The sequence below is a fragment of the Leguminivora glycinivorella genome, chromosome 19 (assembly GCF_023078275.1).
Source record: "Leguminivora glycinivorella isolate SPB_JAAS2020 chromosome 19, LegGlyc_1.1, whole genome shotgun sequence".
Lineage (NCBI taxonomy): Eukaryota > Metazoa > Arthropoda > Insecta > Lepidoptera > Tortricidae > Leguminivora > Leguminivora glycinivorella.
The window spans coordinates 2,739,435-2,764,838 of NC_062989.1; the positions used below are offsets into that span (position 1 = coordinate 2,739,435).

The following is a 25,404-nucleotide window of genomic DNA, read 5'->3' on the forward strand; positions in this document are numbered from 1 at the left end:
AGATAAGATCACTAATATTTTACAGAAAATTGTTGTTACGGAATCACTTGACCACAACACAAATTTATTTCTATATAATTATTAATTACCATATAATATCGATATTGTTGCTAGACTTGCAAGACAATTCTAATTGACACAAGTTAAATTATCTTCTATTGATTCACGAACGAGATCAATGTCAGTTTTGTCATGTCTAACTGAAATGAAGACTGTAACAACTTGATAATTTCAGTATAATTGACATAAAGAGGAGAAAATATTTTCTCCCCAGTTTATCAAAGGAAACTAAGCCGTCTTCCATAAATCATTATAATTATGCCGAGCTGCATCCTCGCACTGCGGCGTGACGTGACATAAGGTATTGCGTGACTTTAATTATTAAATCTCTTTTCTAATAATAACACACAGTTTACACGCGGTTTCTCTTTTAGATCATCATCATATAATTATAACTTATTTAAAGTTACCCAAGCGTCACTTATTTGTTAGAAACTGTCTAAAGTCCAAAGTCGTTCAGATTACGAAATTGTTAACAGAATGCAACAAAACATTTTATACAATGGACGATAAGCAAATGACCATGACAACGCTTCCGAAGACATTAAAAGTGACGAAAACAATATAGATTGCGAAAGTCAATGGCATTGTATATCAGCAAAATTTGTCAACATAATGGCGGTTAGATAAATCAGTGTTTGTGGAGCGAGGACAGTCTTCCGGACCTTCCGGTTAGGTTATCCATTCATAATACATTTAGTAGTTCACCGTATCGTCTCTGGTCTAAGTTGGTCTGCAGATCCCTATTATATACATACATACTAAACCTATTGATATGGCTAGTAGAGACAACTGCCTCGGTAAAATAAAGTTTGTAACTCTCATCATAAATCCTTCGAAGAGCATAACGGAAACCCGGATACCGACTTAATTTAAGCCGTTAAGAAAGCAAAAACCATCATTTAATAGAAAAATTAAGAGTACACAATGAGAAACTGATTGCAATCAAGCTAGTGCCAAAAAATAAGACAGTATTCTACTTCTTTTCAACAAAAATGACAGATTGGGACAAAGGATCTTGTTCGTTTAGACAAGCGTTTATAAATAAAGCCGAAAAAACTTCGACTGTTATATTTAAAAGGATAATTCGTCAAAACACCATAAGCGCGGCATGTGAAGTAAGAACCAGCCAATCAGCATCGCACACGTTATACGGGCGTACACACAAACAAAACAAGTCATGTGAGTACTCGCCGGCGCCGTGGGATCGACCCTGACCTTCAGGCGGCATAAACATGAATTGCAAAACCATGCAACTATGCCCATGCAAACTAAAAACATTCAGAACAACAAAAGGCTATAAATACACTGAAGTGCATTTAAATCACAAAGGGAAACGAGGCGCAAAAAAGACGAACAATGTGAAATGTCCAACCGGACAAAGTAATGAAAGGACTTGGGAGTCATCTCTCACAAAGAGATATGATTATGAATGATGTTACGACACTACTTGAAAATATAAACTCTTCTATTCACTTAGAATAACTTAGTCATATATTAAAAGAACATCATCGTGATAATCATGCCATGCAACTCGATAATGTCGTGAACTTAAGTTACGGAAGGGTTAAGAAAACACGCATAAGTTATTATCTCGAAGTTCCGCGATAGCGTTAAGTAACCAAACGCTTCCTGGATATACTGTTCTAGTATAGGTCATGCGGACCAGATGTGAAAGTAGTTATGCACATAATCTACTAAATGCCACTAAACGTTGTATCTGGTCTGGTAATGACGCGGACATGACGCTGACATTCAATTACGAAGGTCGTCTACATCACAATAGATAAATTATGTGACTTTTACACAAAATATATTCAATACGGTACCTACTATATCTATCAAAGCATTACGAAAGGTTGGCTAGTATAGAAATTCATAAATCACAGGTAAATTTATGTATTTCAAACTTGAAATGAAGTCGTATATCACAAATTCCTAGTTCGCGTTTAAACTAACGCCGTTATTCGGCCCGGTGCCTGAGCGTATGGCCACAATCCCACAATTGATTTATTTTAAGGGCGGGAAAGATTTATTGGAATCGAACTAATGCATCGGGAGAGAAAGTAGACTTGGCATGGACTGGATATCACGAGGAAAAGGCATTCAGACATGATATATGGACTGAACTAGAATAAGTCACGTGAAAGGTGATAGAGCCGATACCTGCGTCTTGGCATCGTTTATTGATGAGATTTGATTTTACAATTACATAATACCAGGGGCGGCTCACTCCGCGATTCTATCGCCGCGCTACAAGTACATCCTGGCGGCCGCGAGTTCGCGGCCTACTCAGGGGTGGCGCGCGTTCTCACGGAATGCACGTTCGCACTTTCTATTGTTACTTTACGTCGCGAGGTTTTTTAAGCGATGTCTGCGTGTGGAATGGCTAAATAATACTTAGTTAAATAGACATATTGAATGAAATAAATACCATAAGACATTCTTACTTAGATCTACTACTGATTAAGTCCCACGGAAAAGTTCAATAAGGCTTGTGATGTTGGAACTTGAACAAAAATATATAAAGACAGTATATATACCTAGAAAGTACCCAAGACTTGAATACAATAGTATAACATTTTATGTGAGTATTAATTCGTTTGGATCCATTGGTAACCCTATCACCGGACGTCGCGCACGTGCGGCTCGTTTCTTTGTAAGAATTTTGTAGGTATTTAAAAAGGCGGCATTTCGTGAACATCAAAGCAGTGGGCCTTCTGTACTTGTACTATTATATATTCTGTGATAATACGTCGCACTGATGTCACATGTAACATTTGAATTTAAGATGAGTTACAAGACAATAACCAAATAATTTTGGGTGTACAGCTTCAAGGTCTTAGAGTACTTACAGCAAGAAAGCGTCAATGGAAGTAAGGATAGAAGGGCTCAGCAGTGAATGAAAATTAAAAGAAAGAGATTTAGTCACATGCCTGTAATCGAGCACGCCGGCACGTCGTGACGACCGCGACCCAAAAACATATAATGAATGATAAAGCAATGAATCTTAGTAATTCATATTGCCTTGCATCGCGTGAAAGCTATCGTGACTGGATATCCTCCAAAGAAGATTTTTATAAGGCATTGTTTTCTATAAAATACTGATCAGAATTGACGTTTTTATAAATAATAAACAATTATAATGGATTATATTTTGAATCTAGGACAAGTAATGAGCTTGGCTGATAAGGTCGCGATAAAAAAATCAATTATCTAGTCAACAGCATTACTAAACAAATGAGATACAGTTTGGTCGCTTGTATACAAAACCTCGTTAGTTTGAAAGCATCGACACCAAATTTTTTCTATGACCCAATATTTTACGCCTACGATTACCTTTTCAGATAAGAATCCAATTTGATAATAGGAGCGAAGTCAGTTTTTATTTAGAATGCATGTGGGACTCTGACTGCAGCCTACGCAGAACAAAGTATTCCTTCTTTGAACTTTGAACGCTTCTTGAAGATCCGTTTTCATATTTAGACGTGGTGGTAATTTTTGATGGAAAATCCTTCCTTACAAAGAAGAAAAGTGGTCCAGAAATCGTTGGATAATGCCAGCTTCCAACCTTATCAAAGCTGTTGAAGACTCTCGTCGTAAAAATAAAGGAATAAAATAAGTGTAGGTTCCTTGAAGCAAGGATCAAAATGAAGCAGTTTGATCAAGGGCATGGTTAACTAGATGTCGAGAGCCACGTGATGTGAAAATGGGTGCGTTGGCTGTCGGTAACGATTTTCTCGGATCTCAGCTGGCCGCGTAGACCTGCGCAATGTGCGCGGGAAACACGTGGCATTCGGCGAAGTCCTGATCTAATTAGTCAAATAGTGACATTGACAACTCTGTAATCGAATTTATCACTTGAGACTCCTTCAAAATCGATTAGCGTATCATGATTTATCTCTCTGGTCATTAGATTATCATTTTGAGTAATGACTCTCTAGTGGCTGTAGCTTTTTATTAGGTGTTGATCATGTTTTCAATTAAGAGCGCTATGACAAAAAAAGGCGATATATTGTAAAATGCACAATATTTATCGACAAAATTGTACACTTTACTCATACTAAAAGACAGTGAAAGTACTTGTTTCAGTTAGAACATCTTATTAACTGTCGGTTAATTAAAAAACATATGGCAAAAAAAAGCTTTATCAATTAGTAATGATTGTTTTCCTGATGCTCGTTTAGGAAAAACCGCGTGAACCACAGAATTCGGAGCTCTTATTATCTACAATTTGATAAGCTCACTCTCATAAATGAGGTAAATTTAAGTTCCAAATATCTTGTACTTAAGGCCCATTAAACAATATTTATCATTTAATCCTTTGAAATTGAGAAATTGAAAGTAAAACGAACTCAATTTTGTCTTGAAAATACATTGAAACAAGTGATCATTTCTCCGAAAATCTACATGTTATCGAAGTTATTTTAGTATATAAATAATCTGTACAATCTGCTTAAATTGCTGTTATCCATTTGTCGTTATAATATTATATAATGATTTTTTGCCAATTTTTTGAAAACTAGCCTTCCTGTCGCTATTTGACCGGCGACGGACGCCTGCGATTTCAGTGCCGCGCCGGAGCTCGTAGAGGTGAGACGTATGTCACTTCGCTCTCCGAGTTTTGATCGCAAACGTCGAGAATATTTATCGTTGTGTGGGTCGGACGCCTTGTTTATACACGGGCTATCCTCGCATTGTGTGTGTGTAAACAGCGACCAACGAATTTGATCCTAGATCCGTAAATATTTGCTTTTGTAATATTTTGTTATGTTTGAATGTTAAAGTATTACAACGTTATGATGATACGAGTAAATATGTAAAAATTACAATACGGTCAAGATGATAAGACACATCAAGATGGTACTCGGGATCTGATGATGGAGCCAGAAGGTGGTCACCAGTACCAGTGAACCATGTAAGTAAACGACTTCGTGTTTAGGCTCGTTGGGTTCGTCTCAACAAGACCTTTGACAAGAGGTGGTACTCAGGGTCTGATGATGGAGCCAGATGGTGGTCACCAGTACCAATGAACCATATAACTAAACCCAGAGATGGGGAAATCGTAATCGATTCCGGATTACACGATTACTTGATTTTACTTTGTAATCCACTACTGGGTGTCAGATTACTTGTAATGTAATCAAGTGAAACGGTAAATTACCATTACATGTAAAGGAATCACTAATCATCTATACAATAATTACTATTACCAATAATTCGGAATCATAGTCGATTCAAAATAACTGAAATTATTGACTTGATTACTTTCAGATTACAAATATGTAGTACCTCAGATTGCTGACTGTCACTTTGACACAAAAGTCATCATAGGTGTCGTAAAATAGGTTTTAGGGGTGCTGATTCCAAAATTAATGACCAATGTGGAATCTGACATTGCTGACTGTCACTTTGACACAAAAGTCGTCATGGGTGTCGTAAAATAGGTTTTAGGGGTGCTGATTCCAAAATTAATAACCAATGTTCAATCTGACGTTGCTGACTGTCACTCTGACACAAAAGTCGTCATGGGTGTCGTAAAATAGGTTTTAGGGGGTGCTGATTCCAAAATTAATGACGAATTTGGAATCTGACATTGCTGACTGTCACTTTGACACAAAAGTCGTCATGGGTGTCGTAAAATAGGTTTTAGGGGGTGCTGATTCCAAAATTAATGACCAATGTGGAATCTGACATTGCTGACTGTCACTTTGACACAAAAGTCGTCATGGGTGTCGTAAAATAGGTTTTAGGGGGTGCTGATTCCAAAATTAATGACCAATGTGGAATCTGACATTGCTGACTGTCACTTTGACACAAAAGTCATCATGGGTATCGTAAAATAGGTTTTAGGGGGTGCTGATTCCAAAATTAATGACCAATGTTCAATCTGACATTGCTGACTGTCACTCTGACACAAAAGTCGTCATGGGTGTCGTAAAATAGGTTTTAGGGGTGCTGATTCCAAAATTAATGACCAATTTGGAATCTGACATTGCTGACTGTCACTTTGACACAAAAGTCGTCATGGGTGTCGTAAAATAGGTTTTAGGGGGTGCTGATTCCAAAATTAATGACCAATGTGGAATCTGACATTGCTGACTGTCACTTTGACACAAAAGTCGTCATGGGTGTCGTAAAATAGGTTTTAGGGGGTGCTGATTCCAAAATTAATGACCAATGTTCAATCTGACGTTGCTGACTGTCATTCTGACACAAAAGTCGTCATGGGTGTCGTAAAATAGGTTTTAGGGGCTGCTGATTCCAAAATTAATGACCAATTTGGAATCTGACATTGCTGACTGTCACTTTGACACAAAAGTCGTCATGGGTGTCGTCAAATAGGTATCCGAGGGTGTTTGAAAACTAATGACCAATTTGGAATCTGACACTGTTGACTGTCACTTTGACACAAAAGTGATCATGGGTGTCTTCAAATAGGTTTTCATGGGTACTGATCTCAATATTAATGATCAATTTGGAATCTGATATTGCTGACTGTCACTTTGACATAAAAGTCGTTATGGGTGTCGTCAAATAGGTTTCCAGGGGTACTGTGCAATGTCAGGTTCCAAATCGGTCATGACTTTTTAAATCATTTCATTAATTTTGGAATCAGTACCCCCTAAAAACTATTTGACTACACCCATGATTCCTTTTGTGTCAAAATGACAATTAGCACTGTGAGATTCCAAAATAGTTATTAATTTTGGAATCAGCACCCCCGGAAACCTTTCTGACGACACCTATGACGACTTTTGTGTCAAAGTGACAGTCAGCAATGTCAATATTCCAAATCGGTCATTAATTTTCAAATCAGCACCTCCGGAAACCTATTTGACGACACCCATGACGACTTTTGTGTCAAAGTGACAGTCAGCAATGTTAGATTCCACAATGGTCATTATTTTTGGAATCAGCACTCCCTAAAACCTATTTTACGACACCCATGATGACTTTTGTGTCAAAGTGGCAGTCGGCAATGTTAGATTCCATATTGGTCATTAATTTTGGAATCAGCACCCCCTAAAACCAATTTTACGACACCCATGACGACTTTTGTGTCAAAGTGACAGTCAGCAATGTCAGATTCCACATTGTTCATTAATTTTGGAATCAGCACCCCCGCAAACCTATTTGACGACACCCATGACGACTTTTGTGTCAAAGTGACAGTCAGCAATGTCAGATTTCACATTGGTCATTAATTTTGGAATCAGCACCCCTAAAACCTATTTTACGACACCCATGACGACTTTTGTGTCAAAGTGACAGTCAGCAATGTCAGATTCCAAATCGGTCATTAATTTTTAAATCAGCACACCCGAAAACCTATACTCGTGGTATATGCACTTGAAATGTGAAAGTGAAAATGCTAGAATGACATGTAAACCAAAAACAATTTGAGTGACATATAGAAGTAAAGTAATAAGCCTGGAATCGAAGTAAAGTGGAATTCAGATTACTTAAGTACTTGATTACCGAGGAATCCATATTACAGGAATCTATATTATACCGATTCCAAAGGAATGGATTACAGAGGTAATCATAATACAGCATTACAGTAATTTTCATATAACAAAAGCAAATATTTGGGATGGGATCTACTTTTATAATTAATTTTTTAAATAAATTTTAACATAATTGATATTATTTTGCGCTACATTCTAGTATTTTCGTACAAAATAATGTTTATTAGAAATCAAAAGTTTATATCGAGATAGTAGATTGTGGTTGTTATCAAAATTCCATAGAAAGGATCAAGATTGTTTTGTCCATTATTGTAGTGCGAGCGAGTGATAAGACGTGCTAGAAAGGGTCGGCATATTGGGCTCGCGCGGCGGGTAAAATACCTAATTTCGCCCGACGCCGAAATGTTATAACGCTCTTAAGTCAAATCGATTTGAAGTGACTTGCGAAATTGTAAGATGGAGAGATTTGGAGACATAATGCACATGCGCTGTAGAGTCGGCGTTGGGGCTTGCCACGTGGCAGACTCCCGTTGCATAACCTGACTTTCGGCAGACAATAGTCAGACAGCCTTATTCAAGTACCTATATGACTCCTTCCACATTTCATTTTGTCAAAGAGTTTCAACGTGTAACATTTGCTCAGTATTTATGAGTTTGTTTCATTGGATTGGACTTTTTTTTTTGTTTTATTTATAAATGTCACTTCTCAAAAAATGCATCCCGCTTTTACTTTATCCAACAAAATGAGTTCTTTTTACTCTTCACTCGGCAAACTGTTTGACGGTTCATCTTTATCTTATTTTTTATAATCTTTCTGTCTCATCTTTCTTTTAATCATGTTATTCCCACAATATTTCTTTAATTTAAATTAGACCTTTATTTAAATTCTCATGCGCTAATTGGTTGCCAGAAGCATTATCATACTCATTGCTAAACATATATGTGTCATATTCTAATTAAGTTAATTGTCATGCCTCGCCTGTCGTCAGCAAAGAATTATCATTATTGCGGGTAAACGAACCTCTTCATTTTGATGCGCGAGCGAATATTTAATATGGTTCGATGCACGTTTTTACACACGTTGCGTTGCACATGCATCAATTGTTCAAGCGTCAGTGATACTTATGCATTCCTTGAAACAAGGTTATGTCTGTTACGAGTTATCCTCCTCACGAACATTAGCGTAAGTTTCAAGTATTTGAATGAAGAAAACTTCGTTGCACTTGATTTCTTTCACCTGAGAATACCAGGAAATCAGCAATGAGAGAATGTCTCCGGCCACGCCTACGGAGCCCTACTATGGCATGCCGGGGCCACGTTGCACTATGAGACGCCCCGCACACATGCATGCATACAGAACACAGCCGTAGCCGCTGTAGAATGGCGGCAGAATTCGCCCGCCATTTTCCTTCGCCGCAAATTCTTCAAATTTTATTGCTTCTTTGACACGTTTTGTAAAATTTGAAGTGTTAATGAGGTTTTTGAACAAAAATTATGTAGCTCCTCAGTAACATTAAGATATTATAACGTAACGTAGTAAAAAACCGGCGGTATTTGGAATAAAGTCATTAAGTCAGAGTAAAGCAATTCAATGATTAGCCAACGTTTTGCCGAGCCAGTGACCTCGGTCAAATTGTACTTTGAACAAAGCGACCAGCGTTGTGTACGGACGAAGAATTCAAAACACCGGTTGTGTAATGACTCAGTTTTCATAACATGTAATGGTCCTTATCAAAACAATTTTTGCGGGAATTATTGGACTGTGTTTATAAACATTCACATACCTATGGTCTTTACACCTGGTTAAATGGTTTATGACACGCCAGGGGCGTTCTTATACTACTGCATTAGTCGTTGCGCTAAAGGAATGCGAAACCCGCGGCAATTTGTAGGTTGACGTGGACGCCACGAGTACGTGACGACTCAAACCAGTCGATAATTTTGGGTTTATTTATCCTGTATACACACAAGCTTCCGTCAAAACACGTATTTTTCACTCTCGCTTTACCTCCGATCACTTATTGGTACATTTTGATGTAACGTCAGCCACCACCGTATTATTATGAAGCCATGTGCTGAGCACGTCGGCCCACGGCGACTGCCATACTAGAAATTCCAATGCGGACTTTGAAAAAACTACTGTTTTCTTGGACACTTTACAATATAATCCTTTTGTATTTGTCGGCAACTTCGTAAAACCACAGAAACGAGAATTGGATGTTGATAAGAGCGCGGATGTGCTGTATATCCATATTATGGTGAAGGAGGAGCGGAGTCGCATAGAATATGCGACAGGCGCGCGCGGCAGCTGCGAGGCAACTGGCGCGGGGCGAGGCGGCGGCGCGGGGCGGGGCGGGCGGGGGCCGGCGTCTGAACCTCGTCTCTGCCGCGAGTAGGGGCCCGCCGTGAATCGTATTGTGCAACGTCAGCAAGCGCGTGCGTACTCGCGTTTACCTCATCTGGCGCCGGCACTGAGCGGCAAAAAATGCCACCAACTCACCGCATCGGTTACGAGCGATGGTTTCCCCACAACCACCTTGCGTTTGCGATAAACACTCATTAATTATCTCCCGGTTGCGAGACTTTGCGACTCGCTTATGCTTTTTTGGTAGCCACTTGCAGTTTTTCATACATGGTTTTTAAGTAAGGATGAGAAGCTGTTTTCTTGTTGTTTTGCACACTTGATTGATTTACAAAAACATGAATTGGCAATGTTAGCGGATTCACGAAATCACCAAGTTGCAGGATGTTGTTGCAAACTTTGTATTGAAGACTAACACGACATAAAAAAAACTAATGACTGTCATGCTAAAAAACCCAAATCACACTTCAGACAATAAGTAAACGACAAGAGGTCTAAGTAATTCGATGTGAAGAATCAAAGGAGTCATTCAGTTGAGGACACAATTGGTTCAAGTGCTGGCATTCACGATTCGCGAAGTGTTTTATTAATATGACAAGATGACAGCATTGATGACGACATGTGTCGAGGTCGAACATTAAATATAGACTCTGATTTGTCGTATGATAGTCCTGCATAATAATATACCTGCCAACATAAGAGATAGAACACTGCATGCAAAAAGATAAATATCTAGACAACGTCGGTACGGTACAGGAACCAAATTGAGGATGCAGGCGGGAAAAATACTGAAACAAGATGAGAGAGATTGATAGCGAGTAGTGCTTAATATAATAGAGTGCTGGGGTGTACGCTACATAGAATTCTATCAACACAGCAACACTATGGACAAGACACATTATAAAAATAATAATGATAACAACTACGATTACAATCAACTTGACGGGATATGTCTTGATTACCGACAAGCAATGCATTGCGAGTAGAAAACGCACACAACAGGACACGTGGAGGAAGCAAGACATACAAGTAATGAGAACCAGTTAATACCGCACAAGAGGAGATTAACTCGGCTGCTATGATGAGCTAGTAAATAAATCAAGAAGGGCATCAAGGGCTACATATTGAACCACCCAAACTAGTACAGTATCTTAACATTTTAGATAGAACTCTTCATTTTAATCTACAGTCTGATATAAAGAGACAAAAAAGCAAAGTTATTATTATGTCGTTTTTGGGGATTTTTGTTATAAAGGAGCCTGTTATGAAAGAGCCATTGCTGTTTTGCCGGTGATAGTTTGTATCTAACTTTCAAAACGATTCTTAAATGTGGCATTTAAAATGACTCCCTTTTAAGAATAGGCTGACTCTGCAGTCGCTATACTCGCTATATGATTTGGGATTATTACTATCGTAATGTATAAACGTGTTCGTTGATTAGGGAACAAAAGCCGTCCTTCCTTCCACTTTACACGGAGACTGAATTTCTTTGTCTGCAATTAGCATCAGCGTCGACTTACAAACACAAAAGACAATTAGGATAAGACAATAGACGCCATTACGATATGACTTAGGCAGCGCCTAATCCATTTACGTAACAGTAGATTTTGAACAAACTGAAATGAAGTAACTGAGAATGTAATGAATGTGATGATAATGTACGTTTACCATAACGATAGATATATGAATTATATTGTGTACTTTATGTTTGCCCATTTTCTTCATTGCCCTTTTTTGTTATTCCACTGCTGGGACAAATCCTCCCCTTTCTTTTATATTTCATCACTGCTATTCCCGCCGTTCAGTATTCATCAGATACTGCTAAGAATAAAATTCGGATATTCAAAATCTGAAATGGGTACGGTAAAATTAACTGCCTAAATGAAATTCTTAAGACTCGTAAAATTTCATTCCCTAAATCCTTTCAGGGTTTGCCAAAGCTTGTCAAAAGCTTGTTGGGTGAAAAAGGCAATTACATTACGCCCAAATTTCAACATTCGAGTCAACCAATACCAGAAAATACATAGAAATGGATGTTAAAAGCAAGCCGCCAGTCATAGGCTACAGTCGACCGCTTTACAATTCTAAACCATGTTGTTAGTATTGTTACTTCAAGGTAGCGTTTTCTCAATCACATCAAATCACCTTGCTTAAGCCATAACCTTCATAAAATGCATTTCCTACTAGCAACAGCCGTTTCAATTTGTGATCTGGCGCGTTGGCATGCGGTGCTAATTCATTTGGTTCTCATGCGTGGTAAGTGTACATGTACTAGTTGTACTAGTACATAGAACTTAAATGGATAGACTAGAATGACTAGATGGACTTGTCGTAAATAAACTTTTGAAATACGAGTAAATATACACTGAGGAAGGAAACTATAAAAGACAGCTTTATAGGATAGTTAATCGATTAATGTCGTGGATAGATCGATTTAAATTATGTATACAGTTTGTTAACCGGGGAAACTAGCTAAAGAGAATCTAGATAATCTAAACAAGCAACTTTTACTTCAAAATTCTGTTAACATCCTACAGACAAATTAATAGAATTTTTGACGTTTATGGTATCAACGTTACTCTTTGTAATGGATTTGAGATTTCACTTCAAGCTACTGCGGGTCCTAGTTCCAATGTAGACGAAAGGATACCATATTCCTAAATTAGAACACCAACATTTATTTCAAGGCAATATACGCGGAATCTATGGTTAAAACTCTATGGTGGGCTGTTATCAGCTATCGAAGCCCGTCACGTGGCCAGTCGCTATGGAGACTCGAATGTTGCGGCAACAATCGTTGACATGGTAAAAAAAGGCATACATACTTTTGCTCCTGAATGTACTATTTTACATTAACAAGGGTGACTAACTGAGTACAAGCCTAGGGTAGTTAGTAGTTAGCTTTACCTAGTTATAGTTAATAGGCTGTTAGACTGAAGAGCCATATGGTGAAAATTTGTCGTCCTTGGCTGAGGTCTTGATAGTTGCAGAGCATGAGCTAGTGATCCAGAGTCTTAACTTCAAGTTCCGTGATCCAATTCAGAGAATTCTTTCTCGTGTAATTGTATTCTAAGCGCTCCTAGATGTTTATGCTCCAAAATTAATCCGTTAGACCTTCATGACCTTTTATTCTTAGGTAGTGAACTGGCCAATAAGAAAAACACAACACCGTAGTCTACGGTAAATGGTTTAGGCCCATGACTACATATTCCCAATCCTACAGATTCTCTAATCTACAGAGTCCCAATTTAACAGATAACCAATTATACAGATTCCCAATTCAACAGATAACAAATTACACAGGTTCCCAATTTAAGAGACAACCAATTATACAGATTCCCAATTCCACAGATTCTCTATAATACGGATTCCCAATTTAACAGATAACCAATTACACAGGTTCCCAATTCTACAAATTCTTTATTCCACAGTTTCTTATCTCTACAGTTTCCCAATTATACAAATTCCTAAATGCACAGATTTTTTAGTTTATTTATTATCTATTATAAAACAGAGCCGCTTTCTTTGTAGTCAGATGAAAAACTTTGGTTAAATTTTTAAACTCTACAGATTAGCATCCTTCAAAATGACAGCCAGTAATTATATTCATCTAAAGAAATAGTTTTTATCTAATTTGATACAACATACTCAAATAACATATCATATTTTTATGGTGCTATTATAATATTTAATAATATTGTATAAATATATGTATTAAAGTAAAATTGAAAATAGTATACATATTTTCAAATATGGCCGTACTAATAGTTATAATCTGTAGAATTGGGAATATGTAGGACTGGAAATCTTTTGGACTGGGAATCTGTAAAATTGGGAGTTTGAGGAAATGGGAGTCTGTATAATCACGAATATGTTGAATTGAAATTTTGTAGAATACCAATTATGTACAATTGTGAATGTGTAGAATCAAGATTCTGTAAAATTTAAATTATGTAAAATTGGGAATCTGTAGAATTGTGAATATGTAGAATCAAGATTCTGTAAAATTTAAATTATGTAGAATTGGGAGTCTGTAGAGATAGAAATCTGTAATACAAATCTGTAGAACTGGGCCTAAACCCGGTAAATGATATCAGCTATCGGATCACGTGGCCCGTCGTTATGGCAACCACGATATTGCGCCATTCACTTGACAGGTTTTAATTATACTTTGTGTGCCGTCGGGAAGTTTTAGTAAACAACTTGGCGGTTTCCTGCTTTCGAACGGTTTCATGTTCTAAATTAAGTGAGCAATTTGACGTTGAAGGTAAAAGTACATTTTCGGACTTATACTGACTGGGAAACTGGGATTTAAATCTTGATTACCTTGTTGTCGAGCTTTTGGTATTGCGACGCAGTTACATGCATCATGATCAAGTCTAATGAAACTAACCGTCAATCATTCGAAAGTCTTAGAGCTGATCTTGAGCTTGAAATAGAGCTAAAAAGCAAAAAAAAACATATGCCTAGGTATTTCACAATCTTGTTGCTGACCATACCGGCTAACAATGTGGCAGATTACAAAACACCTCTTTTAATCAGGCCTCGGCAACAGCAAACTGGTACACGGTGCAAAAATAAAACAATACCACAAACAATAATGAAGCTACAATGTGTTCTGTAACAAACGACTTTCATCAGAGAACGTTGTATTCCAGATTGCAGAATTTAAAATTAGAATGCGCGCTGGATCAGCGTCAGGCGCCGGACGCTGGGTTGATAAGGCGCGTTGGAACTGGCATAAAGGAAAGTGCAGTTTCCGATCTGGATGAGTATACAACGTTACAATCGCTTACGCTTCATATACTAGCTCTCCCTATCGCTCTACTGTAGTGAGGCGATATAGCCAGACTGTTTCGATCGTCAACGATTGTCACTTCGGCTAGACTGGCTGATATGAGCGGGGTAAACGTAGGCGTGAGTCCACCTACGCGGCGCCCACTGCGCTGAAATATGTCCCGTTTGTCGACTTTTGCAATTTAAATTGGTATCCCTCATAACGGTACGGTTGCAAGGAATTAACTGCTTATGGGTTCGCCCACATAGTTTACAAGCGGCGAGAAATTTAGATACATACATACATACATACAATCACGCCTGTATCCCATAAAGGGGTAGGTAAATTTAGATAGAAGATGAAAATACACTGAATGAATGCTACGACGATAACACGGCTAAATTAGAATTGCTCAATGAAAAATACTAGTGCAAAGAAAGTGATCATTTAAATAAAAACTTCGTTGTGCAAATTTACGCTGCAGCTGGTTTCTTAGTACTCCAGTTTTTCTGTTTTCCTTTTTATATGAGTAAAATCAGAGAAATGTCCAAAGGTTATTATGATTCCGTGAGAGCTTTCTACAAATTAACTTTAAATTCGGAAATACTGAATTCCAGCGAAATGCCCATGACCCAAAATTTAATTTTAACGTTCAATAAATAAATAATAACATAAGATAGAATAATAATAAATAATAAAAGATAATATCGAAATAGATAAACAAATGTAAACGCCTGAACGTGATAGCTTTATAATTTACGTACCTATGTGAAAGGAACAGATCCTAACTACTCTCTCTTACCCTTGAGTCTTTGACGTATTACAATTTATAATAAGGTATAAAAAAATCACGGAAAATTACACGAAGAAATCGTTTTCCGTGACATTAACGCTATTTTAAAAGGTCAATCTTTAATTGGCAGATTCTGGCCAGCTTGTAATATCCCTGATAATATTTTAGTACCACTATCATCAACTTAAATATTATATTAATGTTCCCATTCCTCATTCAATTCACGTCGACAGTGTCTTGTATTACTTGTAGTATACAATACAAATTTAATATCTTTCACCAAATAAGTGGGTGTAAAGTTGCCAAATCATAACAGAGAGGACGTTGGCAGCCTAGCCCACGCCAGTCTAGGCTAAGAATTAGGCCAGAAAAATCGATAGGCGGTCGGAACCTATCGCGAGACGCCCACACTAAATTTGTCCTAAAATACGCCGTTGAAATAGAAAGTAAACGTGGTGTGTGCTCGTGGTCCTGTAAATAGAATTTTCTCAAACATGCAATGAAATATTGTCTTTACGTTCCTTAAAATGGGCTGGGAAGTATCGCTTTTTGGGCGCAACAACTCGAGAGGACTGTAAAGGGATTTCATATTATTTTTCAGGCAAAGTAACCTTTTTTTATAAAATATTGTACTTTAGAGCATTTTATTTTATTTCATTGTATGTTTGAGAAAAGCACTATACATGCCTCGGCGTGAAAACGGATTCCCGGCCTCGTATCCCTATCCGGCCTCGCTCGCACGCTCGCTCGGCCGTATATACCCACTTGGCCGGAAATCCTCATTTTCCCGGCCTCTGATGTAATGTACTATTTGTTGTTGATATTTGTTGGTACGTTTGGAAGAAATTTGACTGCTGTGAAAAAGCGAAGTCCTCGGTGAAAAAAAACATGGCACGAAATAAGTTTGAGTCAGATACTAGGCGAAGGGCCGTAGAGAGTAGAGATATATGATTGTTATATTTAATAGATAACCTAACCATAAAATTTAAATTTCGCAAAAACCTCCCATCATAGTGGACCGATTGCCATCAAACATGGCTAAGAACTATGAGGAGGGCACGAACAACATCTTTGTGCTCCGGCTATTCTCGCCTGCACGTGGTCCTCCTGCTGTTCAACGGAAGAGATAGCGCCAGAGAAGGAAAACTTGAAACAAACCCGGCTCGGTGCCAGCCGTCATGCACCTGCAACCGAACCGACTCCGCGTGTATTGACTTGTCTTTCCCGCGGACCCAGTCGGTAAGGTCGAGAGAGAGTCACAGGGCTTGGGCAACTCTGTGCCTCTTCTTTTGTGTCCCAGGCGATGCAGTGTCTGTGGAGAGGAAACTTCACCCACAGTGGTTTACCACGTGGAAAACAACACGGGGAGTGGCAGTGACCAGTAATAAGTCCACACAGATAGGCGTAAGTTGGGACGCTAGGGGTCACTCCTGACAGTGGGAGGGTCCATCGTAGGCCCACTGATCAGTTACCGCCCGCTTAAGCCGGGCAGCCCCCGGTCAATGGCAAAATAAACACCTTACTAGGAAAACCAAGATGGTTGTTTATCAGGCGTGCATCCTGAGCATACTCTTGTACGGGGCTGAGACCTGGACATCGTATTCCAAGCACGAACGTCGTCTTAACGCTTTCCACATGCGCTGCATCCGGAACATTTTGGGCATACACTGGAAGGACAGAGTAATGAACGAGAGGGTGCTTGAGATTGCTCAGCTGCCCAGCCTCTTTGCGATGCTAAAGCAGAGACGCTTACGCTGGCTGGGGCATGTGCATCGCATGCAACCCTCTCGTTTGCCGCGGCGTGTCTTGCTTGGTGCCATAGCTGATGCCAAGAGAAGCGTCGGCCGGCCAATGCTACGACATAAAGATTGCGCCAAGCGAGACATGCACGCCTTCAACATCCCGGTCTACAAATGGGAAGAGCTTGCCGAAGATAGAGACAGGTGGCGCAAATTGGTGTTTGATGGACGTACAATCCACGACAATGCTTGGTTTGCGTCACTCGCAAGTAAGCGAGCCAAGCGTTATCAGCGCGATACCTCTTCGCCACGGGCACACTACACCTGCCAGAGTTGTGATCGTGTTTGCCGCTATCGTATTGGCTTACACAGCCACGAAAAACGTTGTTGCCCTACCTGACACTGCTTGAATAGTCTGTTAGAGACTTGAAGGCCGATGATGATGACCTAACAAATTGCTCAAGTGTGAGGGGATATATGTATGTTGTTGGTAATTGGTATTTATTTATTTATTTAAACTTTATTGCACACTAAAAAAATGTGCAAAAGGCGAACTTAATACCTGAAGGCATTCTCTACCAGCTAACCTTTGGGCCAAACAGAGATCAATAAGATATCAATAGTTAATATCAAATAATAGTAGTAATAGTATAGTTAATATAGTGGTATCAATAGTTTAATCGTTAACTTATTGCACATGTTGGGTTAGTTGATATTTAAATCGTTAGCGCCAGTGTAACTGGACATATACAGAGACTGTACAGTCAAGTGCAAGAATATGTACCGAAAGTCCGAAACAATCGTCTCATAAATATGGTACTACGCTCTTATTACACCGGACTATGGGACATATTGAGTAAGATGTGTACACCCATATTTTTAAACTTGACTGTACTATGAGTTTTTGACCTTTTTTTTCGTTAGTCGATAGCGTCATGAGAAATGTCATTCATTGAAAGAAAATGTAGAGCGCCCCCAGACGGTTGAAATGGTTACATACTAAGAACCAAAAACACGCCGCCGACTAAAAAGTAAAAAAAAAACATGGTAGAGGATTGTCCGTTAAGGTATAGTAGCAGATACTCATACAAATACCGATTCGCCGACCAACCCCTATTGCAGATGTTATTACGCAAGCTTCCAGGTCGCAGCCCAGAAACGTCTAGAAGTTAACCGGGTCAAGTGTACCGGACCTCGTATAGTTGAGGTTTTTCCACATGTGTCTGCATGAAATCGATATGTTTGCTTTGTGGTTCCTGTAGTAGGTGTGTATTCTATGCACTCTAGTTGAATTATTAACACTTGCTTGAGCTACAGAGGTACGGTTTCACCAACCAACCCCTACTGCAGATGTTATTACGCAAGCTTCCAGGTCGCGGCCCAGAAACGTCTAGAAGTTAACCGGGTCAAGTGTACCGGATTTCGTACTATTGAATTTTTTCCACAGGAGCATTATGTCTGCATGAAATCGACATGTTTGCTTTGCTTTGTTCCTTCAGTAGGTGTTCTTTGCTATATGCATCCTTCGTAAATTGTTTTTGCGTTCTGAATGTTTGTTGTGCTTAAAAGTATCTACAATATTGTGACTGATGATGGCACGGTACCGTTTGGTACAATTGGTACACAACTACACACCAAGTGCAAAGCTATTTTCAAATACTTAAGAATGCAAGCCGTCTAAGATTCAGAACAACAACTACAGACTACAACCTAAATTGGCTGCAGCGCAGCAAAACTTTTGAGTTAATAAATAAACTACTGTCTAGGAGTAGTAACACATGCGAACTATGAACCACATCGACATAGTTTTAAGATAGATTACTCGCTCATGATGACTCCTACAGGATAATATGATGTCATATTATGGAGTTCAGCTGGCGGGTTTAATCTCTAATGCAACGGACTCAGAAATATCAGAATGGATTACCTAATCAACGACATGACTAAGCCAGCCTCGTGACCTTAAAAGGCCAAGTCAAATGCGCTCGCGTCAAAAATCTCTCAGCATTGGGACGATAATAAGCTGGTAATAGATTACATCTCATTGGAGATGAGCTAGGTTGAAATGTTACATACCTCTGGATTTATCTGGCAGACATTCTACGTATTTTTGGACCTTGTAAGGTCTTCTAAGCTGCGGTCACGTCGCGCGATTTAGCTACCTAATACATTTCTTCATTTAATTTTACCAACTGATTGTCACAGTTTGTCAAAGCGGACCCCAGGCCCCGTAGCCGAATGGCATTTCTCCGACGCCAAACGAAAGCGATACGCCGCTGGCTCTGTCGCGCCAATACGCAAGCGCGATAGAGATAGATATCTACTAGCGCTTCGTTTCGTGAGCGTTTCGTGAGCGATTGTGCCATTCGGCTAGCCACCCAGGCTTCCATGAGCCGTGGCGAACGCCGGATAGCCGGGATAACGCCAGGAGGATGATAATAAATAAATATCACAGCTGGTAAATGAAGGAAGGGGGGCAATTACGTATTAAAAACACTTAATTTACGATCTCACACGCAGGACCATTATCGGATCAACGAAATGACATAGTATGGCCACTCCTACTCACCGCCGCCCACCCCCTCTCGGTTACCTCACAGTTACCGCCTGTCAAAAACGCGAACAGTCGACCTGTCATATCTCACTCCTACAAGCATGGTACGCGTTCACCTACACGAGCTTAGAATGTGTGCTAGGAACGCGCCTCTTTCATACAGTGTACATATTTGATAGCCAGTGTCCGAGATGTGACATGACTAAGACGGCACGGCATTACAATTCCGTTCAGCAGTGCAAGAGTTACCCAACAGTAGGACAGCTGATGCTGATGATTGGAGAAAGGATCAACAATTCAACATGGCGATAAATGGAAAAACAGCAACACAAGAGACTCTCTCATCTGCCGTCGAGTAGCGAGGTTTACCCATCAGTGGTATTATCAAAGGTGAACTGAAGGAAGAACAGTCACGGGTTAATAACACTTAATTCACAGGTTAATCTCACATGCAGGACCATTGTCGGATCAACGACATGACTAAGACGGGCCGGCCTTAAAAGGCCGGCTCAGCTGCGCTCGCGCCGCACAGTCATTTCCGCCCACACTTCCGTAAACATTGCTATCATATATCGGAAAACATGGTAAGGACACTGCCAAGCCAAATGTCAGGAGGAAAATTTGTGCAGGTCATTTTGCACACTTGTAAATATTTTCCAGGCATTTTGTCATCGTGGTCTGCCTGTGACCACGCGTAATGTCATGTCTAAAACGTCGGCCAAATATAAACGTAAGTCGTATGCGATTAAGTGCCGTTTAATTTCATAATACAGGTCATCTTGATTGTTCAATAATATATATTTAAATCATCGCGAAGTTTTTTTATAAATTTATTTAAACAACTAGACCTCCAACTTCTGTACATGAGTAGAACCACAGAATACGATATATAATAAATATATAATAGTATAAGTACAGAAGGCTCACTCCTTTGATGTTCACAAAATGCCGCCATTCTAAATTCTTCTTACACTAACAAACGGACCGCACGCGAGCAGTCGACATTCAATCCTAATGCGCCGCGCGAAGGTCGTCAGCGTCACCACTGAATGGACCGCGAACTCGCGGCCACCGGCATTTACTTGTAGCGTGGTGATAGAATCGCGGAGTGAGCTGCCCCTGGTTTAATTAATTTAATGTCCAATTTGTACATAATGTAAGTAAGTACAACCTTTTGATTTTGTATCATTTCTTTTGTCTTCCTGCTTACCTTCTGCTTCGTAAATGTTATCAGATTTGGAAATGTCAACTCGTAATTTACATATCGATATTTAAAGCAGTTCATTATTCGATCCATTGCATAATAAAAAGTTTAAATATTAATGGCTCTTTGATTTGACTACTCTGAACTTTACGATTTTTAATATTAATTCGATTTATTATAACTTCTGATATTCAAAATATAAACAAAGAATCTCTTGACTAGGTCAGTGGGTTAATAACAGGTTACAAAGATAAAGATAAATGAAATTTATTTTGCTTATGCACGTCAAATGAAGTTACACCGGCTCCATCCATACATACGCCTCAGCCTCGAGAAGATTTCAGTCCTTCCTCAGTTGGAGGAGGGTATCCACTGTGGGACCGACAAGAAACTCTTTGAAAACCGCAAAAATATGTAACGAACGCGCTCTTAAGACACTACACACACATAAGATAATTTCAGATATTTTTTTGGCCTTTTTTGCGACACATTCTGCAGGGCCCCATTTCACGAAGCTACACAAGTTACAATTCACAAGTGGAAGTCTGATCTAACACGACAAGTTGAATGAACTTCCGCTTGTAATTTTTATTTTATAGCTTTATGAAATGGGCCACTGAATACGTGGCGCTGGCGTTTCATGTCAAGGTCCTATTCCTTGTTTATCTGCAAAAAGGAAGATTTTCTATCGTAATATGAAAACGTCATTTGCATTAGCAGCATAAAAACCCTTGAGGCATGGGACGTTACATAATACCATAGACATAGTCGTAACACTGGTTTAACTAACCAAATCAGGTTTTTTGTTTACATTATTTGATGGATGAATTGGAAGATGCAAATCAAATAGTATTAAGTTCGGGAAGTTAAAAATCGCGTACTTTGATTTCTTACGTCTATTAGTTTATTTACTTCGTGTGCAAAGGCCTTTTTTAGGGTTCCGTAGTCAACTAGGAACCCTTATAGTTTCGCCATGTCTGTCTGTCCGTCCGTCCGTCCGTCCGCGGATAATCTCAGTAACCGTTAGCACTAGAAAGCTGAAATTTGGTACCAATATGTATTTCAATCACGCCGACAAAGTGCAAAAATAAAAAATGGAAAAAATGTTTTATTAGGGTACCTCCCCTACATGTAAAGTGGGGGCTGATATTTTTTTTTATTCCAACCCCAACGTGTGATATATTGTTGGATAGGTATTTAAAAATAAATAAGGGTTTACTAAGGTGGTTTTTTCATAATATTAGTATTTTCGGAAATAATCGCTCCTAAAGGAAAAAATAGTGCGTCCCCCCCTCTCTTAACTTTTGAACCGTATGTTTAAAAAAATATGAAAAAAATCACAAAAGTAGAACTTTATAAAGACTTTCTAGCAAAATTAATTTGAACTTGATAGGTTCAGTAGTTTTTGAGAAAAATAAGGAAAACTACGGAACCCTACACTGAGCGTGGCCCGACACGCTCTTGGCCGGTTTTTGTCCGTATAACATCAACATAGACCATTAGCATACTTCTAAGAAATGTAAATTACCTAACCACGTTAGGAAGAAACCAAATCATAAAACAAAAAAATATATTATACTATTTATACTTGAACACACAGAAATTAGAATATCTTCTGTTAGCGCGATAGAATAGAACGGGTGACCCGTTGACCACGAACAATGTAAAGTGTTCAAAACGTCGGGATGTATTGTAAGTACGTTTCATTTCATGAATACATATAAATCAAAATATCTCATAAATATAATAAAACGGAGGTTTACGTACCTACCTCGTACAATTAACATACATACTTGTTTTTTTCTTAATGTATAAAGGGCGGCTATTTGATTTAAAAGTGGCCAAGCTACTCAGGTAATCGTACAACGCCATATCAGTTAAACCATCTATACTCAAGTACTTGTATACGTCCAATAAGAAATCTCTCTCCAAATTAAGTATTCTTTTAACGCTTCAAGTTCGGTTTTAACTTTCATTTCCCACACATTCCAAGCGTAAACACTCAATAAACAACTGAGACGGATGCAAGGCTCAACTAGTGATGTGGTGTATACTTGAGAATATATACGGCCTGGATGTAGTTATTACAAATTTATGACCAAAAAAGCATGAAGTAGGAAAGTGGACCCTGACAAACGCCTGGATAGCACTAAAAGAAGACTTTATACAATCAAGACCTGAAATATTAGTAATATTACTCAGAACAAAAGACATCAACTAGCTCCTTTAGTGAAAAGAAGTTCGTTGATGTCTTTTTTATTCGTCGTCGTCGAATTGGTTAAATTAATTATATTTCACTGAAGTATTGGGTTGGTAAGAAAGTAATGAGCGATCGATTGAATTCCACACAAAATTTTTGAGAGAGTTCTAGAATCTTCTATGGTCGAAAGTCTATAAAGGGCGAGTCGCACAGTTTCTCGTCAGTCATTCACTAGCTGTCGCCGAGCTAATATAAGGAAGAAAATGGACGAATTAAAAGTGCATGTAAGGCATTGCTTACTATATGAATTTCAGTCTGGCCATTCAGCCGCCGAAGCAGTGCGTAATATATGTCAGCGTGTTGCTCCTGAAGTTGTGTCTGAGGCCACGGTGAAACGATGGTTCCAGCGGTTTCGTAGTGGCGACTTTTCATTATCAGATCAACCTAAGTCTGGTCGACCGGTGAAGATTGATGTAGCCAAATTAAAAACCTTAATTGAAGGAGATCCGAGGCTAACGAGTCGTACTCTTGCTACCGAGTTAGGCTGCTCTCATGTCACCATAGAAACACATTTACACGAGTTGGGAAAAAACTACAAATACAGTGTTTGGATACCGCACGAACTTGATAGAGATCAACTAAACCGCCGTGCCGATATCTGCATACAACTTCTGTCTTTTCGCCGCACATTCAACTGGTTGGATCATCTTATCACTGGAGATGAAAAATGGGTCTTATATATAAATCACACACGCAAACGTCAGTGGCTAGCTCCAAACGAAAAAGGAATAGAGGCACCAAAAACAGAGCCTCACCCGAAAAAAGTTATGCTGTCCGTTTGGTGGGATATTCATGGTATTATTCACTGGGAACTCCTACCAAGTGGAATGACTGTTACCGCATCAGTATACTGTAATCAGCTTGAAAATTTAAACCAAAAAATCTGTCAGAATCGTCCACAGCATGCTAAAGTTTTTTTCTTACACGACAATGCTCGCCCACACATTGCAAAAGTGACTCGGCTAAAGCTATTGGAGCTAGGTTGGAAAGTGATACCTCATCCACCGTACTCTCCAGACTTGGCACCTACGGATTACGCATTGTTCAGATCGCTAAGCAATGCCTTGAATGAAAAAAAGTTCGATGATCAAGCCCATCTACGACAGTACATAGCTGAGTTTTTTGAATCTAAACCTAAGAACTTCTTCGCCGATGCTATTCATTCTTTACCAGAACGATGGAGACAAGTAGTAGATAACGAAGGCCGTTATATTTTTGATAAATGATTAAAATAATAAATTAAATAAAAATTACAATATTGGTTATGATTCGCTCATTACTTTCTTACCAACCCAATATTTCGTGATGGAGGCATTTAATGAACTTAAGTGAGAAAGTTCAATCATCATCCTCATTGCGTTATCCCGGCATTTGCCACGGCTCATGGGAGCCTGGGCTCCACTGTGACAACTAATCCCAAGATTTGGCGTACGTACTAGTTTTACGAAAGCGTCTGCCATCTGACCTTCAAACCCAAAGGGTAACTAGGCCTTATTGGAATTAGTCCGGTTTCCTCACTATGTTTTCCTTCACCGAAAAGCGACTGGCAAATATCAAATGACATTTCGCACATAAGTTCCGAAAAACTCAATCAACGATCCGGGGTTCGAACCCGCGACCTCCTGATTGAAAGTCGCACGCTCTTACCGCTGGCCACCAGCGCTTTTTTGTGAGAAAGCTCAATAAGGGGATATTTCCATAGAAACAGAATACTTTTCTGATTATTTAGAAATATTAAAGCCACATCACTATCCAGCAACGATTTTGTGGGAGGTGTCGCTTTTACTGTTAAACGTTACGTTTCTCATTAGATTTTAGCGCTCGTATGTCCCACTCCAACAATAAGTATACACTTTAGTTCTCATTCTATCGAAATAAGGTGCGAACGTGTATAGATACTTATGACCGTATGGCGGAGCAAGAACAGACAGTATCTCATCCCAATTATAATTACACACTTTACTTCTATTTCTTTGGAATAAGGTGCAAACGTGTATAGATTTTTATGACGGCCAGCAAGAACAGAGTATGATGTTATTGATGTTATAAGTTGCGTTGTGTTCCCAGTCCCACGATGTGTTCTGCATAAGAGCATTGTTAAAAGAGGAAACCGGAGACTGCCCGCTTGTAGATTCCGTAAAGACAAAAATATTTAAAATCTGAATGTAAATATGAAATTATTT

The 25,404-nt window shown here is 39.0% G+C and overlaps 2 protein-coding genes across 8 annotated transcripts in view; both read right to left on the reverse strand.

The window, feature by feature from the left end:
* The window catches only part of LOC125236306 (myotubularin-related protein 4), a 79,839-nt gene extending 69,998 nt beyond the window's left edge, over positions 1-9,841 (reverse strand). For 5 of the 7 annotated variants that reach the window (XM_048143050.1, XM_048143049.1, XM_048143054.1 and 2 more), the window contains exon 1: positions 9,541-9,841. The gene's annotated coding sequence lies outside the window, so the exon portion shown is untranslated. The remainder of the gene's footprint in view (positions 1-9,540) is intronic. The other 2 variants (XM_048143047.1, XM_048143048.1) reach the window with 2 other exon arrangements.
* LOC125236310 (gustatory receptor for sugar taste 43a-like) overlaps positions 1-25,404 on the reverse strand; it is a 235,047-nt gene that overhangs the window by 129,975 nt on the left and 79,668 nt on the right. The gene's annotated exons all lie outside the window — the stretch shown is intronic.